This window comes from Equus caballus, chromosome 5 (genome assembly GCF_041296265.1).
Source record: "Equus caballus isolate H_3958 breed thoroughbred chromosome 5, TB-T2T, whole genome shotgun sequence".
Classification (NCBI taxonomy): domain Eukaryota; kingdom Metazoa; phylum Chordata; class Mammalia; order Perissodactyla; family Equidae; genus Equus; species Equus caballus.
Window position 1 is genome coordinate 35,332,975 of NC_091688.1, and position 9,258 is coordinate 35,342,232.

At 45.9% G+C, this 9,258-nt stretch overlaps 1 long non-coding RNA gene across 5 annotated transcripts; it reads right to left on the reverse strand.

Moving 5' to 3' along the window:
• Nucleotides 1-249: 249 nt before the first annotated feature.
• LOC138924266 (uncharacterized) lies at nt 250-6,800 on the reverse strand. 5 transcript variants are annotated; one of them, XR_011439095.1, is made up of 7 exons: nt 6,660-6,800; nt 4,736-5,083; nt 4,509-4,657; nt 3,438-3,628; nt 3,291-3,349; nt 1,547-2,534; nt 250-431 (listed from the first exon to the last, which is right to left on the reverse strand). It is a non-coding gene; the product is annotated as an uncharacterized lncRNA (long non-coding RNA). The 5 variants fall into 5 exon arrangements; XR_011439094.1 differs by having other exon boundaries at nt 1,379-2,534; XR_011439097.1 differs by having other exon boundaries at nt 3,438-3,484; nt 6,660-6,796.
• Between the last annotated feature and the right edge of the window lie 2,458 nt (nt 6,801-9,258).

The following is a 9,258-nucleotide window of genomic DNA, read 5'->3' on the forward strand; positions in this document are numbered from 1 at the left end:
ACTTTAACTACTTTATGTAAATGGAACCATACCTGTATTCTTTCATGTCTGCGTTCCTTCATGTAGCATAATGACTTTAAAATCCATCCATTTGTATGGAAACGAATGGAAACATTTTGGTGGTGAACACGATGTAGTATATACAGAAGTCAAGTTATAGTGATGTATACCTGAAATCTATAAAATGTGATAAAACCAAAGTTACATCAACAAAAAATGAAAAATAAGAAATAATAAGAAAAAGACAGATTAAATTGCCTCTTTATTTCTCCAGCTGGCCAGGACACAGTCACTAGCTGTGACATCAGCAGTTTCCTCTGGAGACTTTGGCAGTGTTGAGGGCTTGGAGCCAACATGGAGTCCAGGCATTGGTTCTGAGAAGCTGCAATCTGGCTGAGGTTCAGGGTCGTGGGTCAGGACAGGTCATCCAGCTGTCAGAAAAAGCAGAAGGGGTTCCAGGAAAACCACTGAGGTCAGCTCTGGGTAGCACTGGCCACTTCCTCCAAGGAATCCACCACCACTACACTTCTCAAGACTTCCTGGTACTAGACCGAGAGCTCCGGGAAGTTGGGATAATTTTGATTCATCTCTGCGTTCATGACCCCTAGCACCGACTCAAGCACTCGAGGAGGCTCTCAGCAACATTTGTGCAACGGATTGAACAAAAGCGGCTGCAAATCATCAATCATCTCAACAACACTCCTGTCCCCGATGTCCTGTCAGGGATGCTCTGCTTTCTCCCAAGATGGAGCAAATCACCTTGCTTAGGATGGGGTCTGCCCTACACTCTCCATGTCTGAGGACACTCACCTGTGGTGAGCTCTGATGAAGAACGGATTGTCCTGAGGGATTCCTGACAATGGTTCACTCTGTCATTAGGAAGAGATGGCCTTGGCCTACCCTCCCATCATCTGGGCTGCCGCAACTCCCCAGTTGAGGAGACCTAGCATTTTGTTGAAACCATCTGTTCGTGTTCTTCCTCTCACTGCTTTGATTTCCTTAGGGAAATATTACCAATAGGCGAACTCCCAGTCCTTATCACAGCATAAGGAAAATGAGGCACTCAACAAATATTTAAGAGATATTGTGGCTAAAGCTTTATTCAACCATAAATGAAAACAATATTACTACCACTGCTTCAGATGCAAGGGTCCCATTACCCTGGCCCCTCCTGACTTGAGGGCACAACTGCTTAAGGTAAGAATGGACATCTCCAACCCTTCTCCAAACACCATTTATCCCTCTAGGCCCACATTTGCTTGGAGGGCGTCCACTGTGAGGGCAGCTCTGAAGTGCAGGCTGGGGGTCTGGCGAAGAGCCTCGGGGGTCCCACCCTCCTCCTCTTGGAATTGGTGCTCCCCAGCAGGAGAAACCAAACCTGATCCATCCTTGGGTCTCCCTGGCTGTTGCACAGGTTCCCTGTGGAGTAAGTTACTCTCCCAGTCCTCACTGCTCAGCTTAGGTTGCTCCTTGAGGAGTGGAGGATGCTGTACTCATTCTTCAGTGTCCCTTGATTTCTCTGAACTCAACTTGTCCTTATTCTCACCTCCTTTGCCAACCACCTTCTCCACCAGCACCTTAATCTTCTTTGGGTTATCATCATCCTCCAAGCCTGCTGACTTTCTTTCTTCCACCTGCTCCCTCAATTCTGTGTTTTCAAGATGTGGTCTCAGCTCAGGCTCCTACAGGAGACACACAGAGAAGGGACAAAGGCCAGGTCTCACCCGCAGTTCCCAGGGCACATTCCACACACATCTCAGTCTCCCACGCACTCAGAGAAAACTGAACAGGAAGGGACATTGGAGAATTTGACTAACAACCTTATCTTACCGATGGGGAAAGTGAGGCCCGGAGGGAAGAGGGGATTTTCCCACACTCCCTCAACGCTTGACAACAGCAGAGCCCCCACATAAGCCTTGGTCACAAGCTTCCCGTCCAGAGTGCCTGCCACACCCTCCAGGAACCCACGGCTGAATTTCAGGAGCCAATGGATCAAACATGAGGATTTCCACTATTCAAACAAAAACGGCTGAAGAACCTTTCCGGGGACAAATCTTTTACCACAGTTCTTTAGTCCTATTATTAATATTCAGTCAGTTTTCACACCTGGCTGACACCATGGGACCAAGGAACACAGAAATATTAAATAAAATTTATCACAGCCAAAATTAAAATCTATTTATATGATTATCTGTAAAATGTCTGGCTCTCGTGCCGGAAGCTCATCTTCCAGAGAGCGGGCACTCTGTCTACCCATTCGCCCCATCTCCCCCGTGCCTCCACAAGGGCCTGACAGAGAAGCCATTCAGTAAATATTTATCAAATGGGTAAATAACAGTTTCCAAGAATAAGTAACCCTCCCTGATGCCTTCTACTCCAATCACATTTCCACTCAAATCCTATTCCAGGTGTGAGCGGAAGCAATAAAGACACAGCCTGAGGAAAGGCAGTGGAAGATTCAAACACCAGCTCCACCGTGGACCACACATGCTTCAGTGGATGATTTCATTGCCTGCTTTGAGCACGTCTATCCCCTGTACAAGAGAGAAGAATGTATAATGTAAAGTCCAGAAGCTGCATTGACCACTACAGTTTTGGATGATTGAACGTGATATCAAGCAGCAGACAGGGCTCTAACCCCTGGGCACCAGCTGCAGAGCTAAAGAACCCCTACGTCAGAGTCAACGCGGTGCTTGTTCAAAACTTATGGGGACAAGGCCCAAGAAACTACATTTCAGACAAAAATTCCAAGGAGATTCTCATACAAGGAAAAAGCCTCATCATTTAAAAATTTTAAAAAGCCTAGGATGGAGACTCTGAGACTCCCATTGGTAAGAAGAATGACTCAGCTTTGAGCACAGCACGTCCCTTGTCCAAGGTCACCTTTCAATGGGAAACGTCCCCGTGTCCAGGAAGAGTTCCTAAGTGATGTGGGACGCAAAGAGGACTCTGCTTCCCAGTCTGGACTTTTAGCGTCTCCCTTGTCCTTTGATTTTCTCCTCTGCTCTGATCACTGGGGGATGTCAGCCCTCATAGGGGTCATTCTTGATGAAGACCTCTGTTATTTTAGCCTCCTCTTGGAGAAACATATGGCAGAGGTCAGTTCTGGGGCTCCACAGAGCTAGGCTTTCTCCTAAGCCACCTTGGTGAGCTGAAAGATGCCGTGACTGCCAGAAATCATATTAATAAAGAGGGACAGGGATAAACAGGGGATCATGAGGGCAGCCTCTCAGGTGACATAGAACCACAACATGATCAATATCAGACCTACTCAGGTGGGGAGGACATACCGACCAATTCTGTCAGCAGAGAGCGCAGCCACATCATTCTAGAATTCTGATCCACAGAACTGTGAGACAACAAATGTGTGATGTTTCACACCACTCTTTCTGTAATCTGTTAATATGCATCAATAAGGAACTAATTCAGATACTTACCTCTACTCTCCTGACTTTTCAATTTTCAGAAACATGTATGCTAATCCCTACAAAGCAAAAAAATCAAAGACCACAGTAGAAATGGTGTGCTCACTTCAGGTGACTATTCCCAAGCCCTTGTAATGGGAACACACTATGAAGGGGATTTCAGGTACTGGACGAACGTCTCTTTCACATTAGCAAGCAGACCTCTAAAAGAATAAAGAGGGTACAACACTTAACTCCACATAACATTGTCTACAAATCCATCAGCTGTCTCTGTTTCCTACTGCAGATTATGTTTAGCTCCTTGTTCTCCTGAACTCACCAGACAAGGTGTTATAGCAAGTGCCAGTTACCAGCATGGGCGGACCAATTCAAGGAGAGCAAGAGAGCCGCCGCTAGAGTAAGTTCCCCAGACAAAGTCCTTTGAATGCAGTCTCCCCACTTATTTGGACTGGGAATACAGAAAAGATCTATTTTTTAAAGTCTCATTCTAATGAAAATTCAAATGTCTCTGTTTACCAATTTGTATTTTTCTCAAGCCCCATCGTGGAAACCTCACTTTTCAGAATGACTGAGTTCCCAATTGCTCGAGCCTGGCCTGTCTGTCAAGGGAAGTTAGGTAAGCCCAACCTCAAACCTCTCCTGTGAACCACCCCTCACCCTCAAAATCCAGAACAGCGTGTGAACCCACAGGCAGTAGCATCCAACAAGTAAGAGGGATATGTTTTCACTGCTCTTGGCCCAGATCATCTGAGAGAATACAGCAGTCAGAAAACAGAAGAGCATAGAGAAAAATCATATTGATTTCAGCTTTTCCAGGATGTCAGATAAGTTATGCCAATGAGTGTACTTACTGGGTAAATCTCTCAATAAGGGGTTAATTGTTGGCAAAAATAAGTGATAGGTGTTGGCAAAAATAAATGCTATCCAGTGTTGGCAAGAGGGTGGAGACAAGAATATTCTCCTAAATAATTCGGAATATGAATTGGTAAAGCTTCGCTGCAAGGCCACAGGGGAGGAATAAACAAACATATTTCTAAACTGAGCAATTCTCTTTCCAGGAGTATATACTAGAGAAACACTTACACAGGCGGTGATGGAGATGTATAAATACAGATATACACACGTCCACTGCAGCACTGTTTGTAAAAATAAACACTGGAACCAATTTCATGTTCCTCAGTTGGAGAACCTTGACTCGTCATGCTCCATCTGCACCCTGAAAGGGCCCGCAGCTGTTCAAAAGAACAAGGCAGATCAAAGAAATGCTGATAGGGATGGAAGGCAAGAGCTACTATGTGCTGAGTACTCACTATGTGCCAGGCTCTGGGCTCCATGCTTCACCTGCACGTCTCATGTAAACCTGGGACAAACCATGCAGGAAGAACTCCTATCCGACACATGTTAAAAGGAGAAATCGAGCCACAGACAAGTCAAGAAACTTCGTCAAAGTCACACTGTTACCCAGCCAGGTTTGCCCCTACAGCTTGTGAGACTGGAGTGTTCTGCCTTCTTCTCTATTTTAGGGATTTCCAGTGAGATAGAAGATAGCTTCTGCTGCCCAGCTGCACTGCTCTGACACACAGCCTGACTGTTTAGTTCTCCTGTCGGAAATCACCTCAGACGTAGAACATCAGCCTCACACAAGATTACTCCGAAATCTAGATAAAAACGAGACAAAACAATGCTACCTTATAATTCTGTCCAGGCACAGACAAAGGCAAGGTCACTGTGCAATCTACAAAATCCCAAATATCCTCCTCTTTCCATAGGAAATGACTGTTACCTCTTTACTCCAATCATAGAACTGCCCGTGCGGACCACACTATTCACTAGGGGGCACACTCTGCTTCCTCCCATCCTCCCCAAATCACCCAACCGAAGCCCAAGTCCTTTCATAGGTTAGACCACGAGGTGTGTTTTTTCTGGCTGCAAGGAATAAAAAATGCAACTTGTTCAATAAGACGTGTCTTCCTGATGGTTTAACTTAAGGGTATTGACATCAGGTTTCCAGAAACGAGCAACTGTAAAAACCCAGCCTCAGGAAGAAAGATTATTCACACAGTCTGTAAGAAACGTAGGCTCTGGAACTCCAAAACTTGCTGTTACCCCTAAAACAAAATTCTTTCTACCAAGCCCCTTCAGTAACTAACATGAACCTTGCAAGTTCAAGCAGGATTTTTCCACGTCTGATTTAAAGTACGGAGATTGAGGATAAGGTTAAGAGACAAGCTAGTTAAGAGACAATGTGCAGCCCAAGCAGATCTGAAAAGAACCTGGAATCGGTCAAAACCCAGTATGACCAACTGGGCTTGAACCACCAACTCTTCAGTTAACAGATGAAGGAGCTCATGGATTACCCAGCTGAAGGCAGGCACTGATCCTCTAGACAACGTCTCTCTAGCCCCAAGCTTCCTCAGCCAGGGCTCTTCTGCCTTGGCACACTTGGCCAGCTCCAGAGAAAGAGCCCAAGAATCCTGTGGACATATCTATAGCTACTGTAATGTGATATCATAAGAATTGGAATTTTTTGTTGGTGACAAAGTTACAGTACTCTCATGTACCCACATTCAAAAGGAAGTGATTTCACTCATATGTGGAAGATACAACTAACAAACTCATGGATACAGAGAACAGACTGTTGGTTACCAGAGGGGAAGAGGATGGAGAGAGGGCGAAAAGGGTAAAGGGGCACGTGTGTATGGTAACAGATGGCGACTAGACTTTCGGTGGTGAACACGATGTAGTCTATACAGAAGTCAAAATATGATGATGTATACCTGGAATTTACATGATGTTATAAACTAATGTTACCACAATAAAACAATTAATTGAATTAAGTGTTAATTTCTTAAAGAGATTAATCAAAATAAAGATGTCATTATCCCACTCAATTTAAATAGTGTTCTAGAATGTTTTTCTCTGGATCCTGTAGCAAAGGCCTTTACCTGGTTTTGGTGCCCAGCAGCCGAGGCCAAAGGCATGGAGGACTTGGCATGCTCTGTGGGGTCTCCTGCCACAAAGGTGTGTGGCCCTTCCCTCCCTGCCTCTTCCCACTAAACCGTGGGATGCTGCTCCCAATTCCTTCTCCGTGGTGAGCTTGTGACTGTGGTAACAGCTCTTTGTTCCTGGAAATCCTGTTCCTCAAACCTGGACTTACCAGACCCGCCTTTTGCGAGTAGCTTTCTTCCCCTTTTAGTCCCTTAAAATTTTTGCTCTGATCTCTAGCATACGTACTCGGCATGATCCTGCAAATCTTTGTTGTTGTTGTTCTTACGCTCCTATTGTGCTTTTCATTTTCAAGAGCTCTTTTTCAAAGTTTATCTCTGGATGAAGAGAAAACAACAGACAGGAGGCCTTACCTTCCACAGGAAGCCTAAACCTGGAGGGTGAGGACGTCACTTCCTGTTATGTCTGCTGACCGCCATTGGCTGGGAAGGTGGAGTGGGCGGGGAAGTTGTGGGCAGGGGGCGGGGCATGGGCCGGAAGGAAAGTAATGCCAGCGCTGTCCTGCGTGGGGCGTGTCTCATGCGGATGACGCGGCTCCGGGGGCAGCTGTTTAGACATCCGTTACTCCTGCTCTAGGAGACTTCCTGAGCCACTGGGACCGAGTCAAGGACTGTTGCATGAATTTGAGTGCAAGTTCTGTGTAGAGGAGCTCTGGGGGGCTACAGGGGGCAGGGCGGTGGGGGTGGTTCTAGAGAAGGTGAGTGGACGGCGTAAGGAATGTAAGGGTATGCCAGGGCAGTGGAAAGCAATTTTTCAAATTCCCCAGATATCCCCCAAATGGCTGTGCTTCCTCAGGGTAAGGTGGTTCGATTATCCCTCATATTTTCTTCTCTCTGCCATTTTCCTGACTCTACCAAATTGGCTTTGTAATATGTGGTGGGGAGTTAAGGTGTATGGGTTTTATTCTATTTGGGAGTCCAGGAGAGCTGCCTTGATCCCGAGCTTCTAGCTCCGTTTTCTACTTTTTGGGTCTTCCCCATCTGTTCTTCCTTCCTTTCAAATTTACCACTCTAGCTCTTCCGCTGACTCCCTGCTGTGGACAGTGAGGTTCTCTCCCATATATTGCGTAAAGCCTGCCACAGACTCTAAAGAACAGCCTTGGCCAGGTCCATTGTCTCCACTGTCTGCTGCTTTGCTACTGTTGGCATCAGCTATTGTTTTTTCCTTTGTTGTTGCTCTGAGAGCGAGTGTGTGTGTGTTTCTCCCATGTGCTTCCACGGAGGGTGAGCTTTTGGGGACACCTGAGAAAGTGGCTGCTGGGAACCTCAGGCCATGTTCTGTAGGTTCTGCCTCTTCTCTGGCTGTATGTTCTTTCCGAGGTTGTTGACTTCTGTTGGAGACCACCATCCCCTCACCTCTGCATTTGGGCATTGCTTGTCTAATGGCTCTGAGATATTTGGAATGCTCTGGCAATCCTGTCCTTGAGGAGCTCTGCCCAACGGGCCCTCATAATACCTGGGGGTAACTGGGAAGTTCCCTTCTCTGCCATGGTTATCACACACACTTCCTGCTTTGAAAGGCTCCTCGAGGTAGGAAAATTCTCTATTCCTACCTCTACCCCAAAAAGCTTGACACTTCATTCCATGGCTCTAGAATGGACTGGGTTCCAAGCTCCTCAGAGATACCATTGTTGGTCCAGGGACGATAGGTCAGGGCTGTGGTTGCCAGCATTGTCTCTGTCAGACATGGCCTCCTCCAGTCCTGGTGCCACCACTGGTCTGGTTGGGACAAGGGGCTACATCCTATGATTTCCTCGTGGGTCACATGGCTGTAATGGTGTCCCACACCTCACAGTGTTGTGCAGATGAAGATAACCCAACTGCTCACTTAGCATAGTTTGCGCTTCCTGGCATGATGTACAGTGACAGAATGATAGTTTTTCTTTAATTGTGTAACACAATATACAGAAGGCTGCATAAAACGTAAATGTATGGCTATAAATTAACATAACCCCCACCTAGATCAATACCTAGAACATACGAGGCTTCCAGAAGCTTCCCACATGCCTCTTCCTGATAACATCTCCCTCCCTGGCCTTAGCAGTAACCTCAACCTTATTTTCATGATGGTTCATTCTTTGTTCACATATTTGATAATTTTGTTTATTACACACTCCTCACAGGTCTGGATTTTAATCTGTAATCATATAGCATATATTCTCTCCTGCCTGGCTTTGTTCACTAAGACTTATGGATTTAACAATCATCAGTGATTCTTCCATTGTGGTTGCTAATGAAATAGACCACAACTTAGTTATCCATTCTATTGATGGTGGACATTTTGGTTGTTTATAGTCTGTGGATCTTTCACACAACAAGGCTATGGTCCTTCTTGTGCAGGTGTCCTGGGCATGGTAGATTACACAACAAAAATTCTGGGGTCCTGTGTTATGCCTATCCAAGACTTCTGAGGAAAAAAAGAAAAAAGAAAAGAAAATGTATAAAGCAAAGCATGCAGATTATCCAATTCATATGAATGGAATAAAACAAAACTGAATGCAGGTGATGTATTGGATATACAGATGGAAGGTTACATGTTAAAGTACTCATCAGTGTGTTTTCTGTGTCCCTTCTCCCCGCTCATTCAATGTTGACGTCTTCACAAATCCAACTGGAAAGAGCCGGGATGGCTGGATTCAGTTCAGCAGGGGGACCCATGACTCCACGAGGAGACCTGGCCCACACTTCCTTTTCTCCTGGGAGGTGTTTATGCTTTGGACTCTGCAGAACCACAAGACAAAGATTGGCACGTAAAGGCCTGGAGAGCCAGTGGTTGGGAGGGGACAGTCCTGCTCTGGGTGAAGGACTTGGGCCTAAGCTTGGGGAGA